Source organism: Octodon degus, unplaced genomic scaffold (genome assembly GCF_000260255.1).
Source record: "Octodon degus isolate 3935 unplaced genomic scaffold, OctDeg1.0 scaffold00176, whole genome shotgun sequence".
Taxonomy (NCBI): Eukaryota; Metazoa; Chordata; class Mammalia; order Rodentia; family Octodontidae; genus Octodon; species Octodon degus.
Genome location: NW_004524752.1, coordinates 418,925 through 421,349, shown reverse-complemented (window position 1 = coordinate 421,349; position 2,425 = coordinate 418,925). Strand labels below are relative to the sequence as shown.

Here is a 2,425-nt window from a genome sequence, read left to right as displayed (position 1 = left end):
AGAGAAAAGTGAGTTGTTACACTTAAGTTAAACTTCATAAGCCTCCCAGAGGATTTCTCAGCAGAAATTTTACCAACCAGAAAGAGTAGGATTATATAGTCATATACTGAAAAATAATAAACTGTTAAGTAAGATTTTATTGGTAAGACTATAATTTATATGAAATAAATATTGAATTTTTTCTCAAACAGATAAAATTGGGAGAGTTTGTCATTGTTAAACTTGCTTTACAAGAAGTACTAAAGAGCATTCTTCATCCTGAAATGAAAAGATGCTGAACAATACAAAAGCATATAAAATATAAATCTCTCCACTACACACAAACATAAAAACAGAATACTACAACACTGAAATAAAGGGACATAAATCCCTGTTAATATCAATGTATAAGCAAAAAATAGTAAGAATAACTACAATTACAGCAGTTAGTTAACGGAATCACATTATAAATGTCTCATATCAAGTCCATAAACTGTGTGTGTGTTGAGGATAAAGTGTAGAGTTCTTATATGTGACTGAAGCTAAGATGTCATTAGGTTTTTTTTTTTGTTGTTTTTATTTTTGTTTTTTTCAGAACTAGGGATTGAACTCAGGCCCTTATGCTTGCCAGGCAAGCACTTATTCTACTGGGCCACCTCCCTGGCCTGTCATTTAAAGCAGATTCATTAGTAAAGATGTTCATTGTGAGCTTTATAGCAGTCACAATAATATATACAGTAGAAACACAAAGGGAAAGAGGAGGAATTAAAGTATGAGAAAAAATCAAATAACAAAAGAGAGGAAGAAAAGAACTATACAAAGATGAAAAGCAATTAACAAAGTGGTAACAGCCAGTCCTTAGCTATAAATCATTAATTTACGTATAAATGTTTTAAACTCCCAAGTCAAAAGTTGTAGAAAAGACAGAAAAGATTAGTAAATTTAAGAAATAACATAAAACTATGTACTGTGTATAAGATTCTATATCTAAGGACACACACAGGCTGAAAGTAAAGGATTTATAAGCACATTGCATGAAAATTCTGTCTCTGTCTCTGTCTCTGTCTCTGTCTCTATCTCTTGGTCTCTCTCTTCTGTGTGTGTGTGTGTGTGTGTGTGTGTGTGTGTGTGTCTGTCTGTCTCTGTCTGTCTCTGTCTCTCTCTCTCTATCTCTCTCTCTGCCTCTTCCCCCCTTTCTCCTTTGTGGCACTGTGGATTGAGCTAAGGGCCTTTGCACTGAGCTATATCTTCTGCCCTCCTCTGCCTTCCCCTTTTCTTAAGACAACATCTCAGTCACTAAGTTGCTAATAGTAATCCTTTTTTTAAAAAACACATGTGCTATCTTACTTCAGATTTTAAGTCTCAGACCATCAAGAGATAAAGATTTTAATATAATAATCAAAATGTCAATTTGGGGCTGGGAAGATAGCTTGGTGGTCTAAGCACCTACCTGGCAAGCACAAGGCCCTGGGTTCAATTCCTGTACTGCATGCCATGTCAGCCCCTAGAATCCCAGATGTGCCATGCTGTCCCCAAAACCAGGCATGATGTGCACACATGTAATCCCAGCACTGGAGAGGCTGAGGCAGGAAGACCACTATGAGTCTGAGCTGCTTAGCAAGACCCTGTATCGAATAAATAAATAACTAAAATTTTTAAGTCAATTCCAAAAGAAGATATAAAATAAATATATATTCTCCTTACATCAAATCATCTAAATATCTAAAGCAAACATTTATAATCTGGAGGGAGAAATAGAAAGTAGTATAATAATAGCAGAAGAGCTCAACACCCTCCTTTGCTTGAGCTCTTCCCGCTGCCTGCAGCATTTTTCATTCCACATCCCTCTGGAAGCTCCCACTTATCCTACCAGGTTCACACTGTGGCTTAGGTCTCCTTGCCTGTATGAATTCTTCCCAGATTTCAGTGAGTTGCTCAAAAACAACTGTCCCCATTTCTCTGTCCCCAGAGAAGTGTGATCCTGTATCATAAAGTTGTTCACCCTCCAGTAGACTTTTAGAGCTCCTTGGTATACTAAGGTTTGTAGCACTCTGAACTTGACCTTCCCAACAAGTTGTATAGTGTCAGCACATACTAGTGTTCAGAAAATATTTGTCAAATGAATAAATGAGAGTATGAAGAAATAAATGTAGCTAAACACTAGCTCTTGGTTATTCTCCTGAATGAAGTCTTATTCACAGATGTGTAAGGACAGGGCTGGCCAAGTAGCTCAGTGGGTTAAAGCACCTGCAAGCAGGCACTGGAACCAGGGGTTTTATCCACAGGCCTGCCATGCCAGACCCACCCCCGGGGTGCACTGAGATGGCAACTGAGACTGGGCATGGTGGTGCACGCCTGTAATCCCAGCTCTTGGGAGGCTGTAAACAGGTGGATCACTACTAGTCCAATCTAGTAGTGAGCCACTGAACACCCTGTAGACCCTGTA

The 2,425-nt window shown here is 38.4% G+C and overlaps 1 protein-coding gene across 1 annotated transcript in view; it reads left to right on the top strand.

The window, feature by feature from the left end:
* Positions 1-2,425, top strand: part of Rgsl1 (regulator of G protein signaling like 1) — a 79,807-nt gene that overhangs the window by 26,172 nt on the left and 51,210 nt on the right. The window lies entirely within an intron of this gene.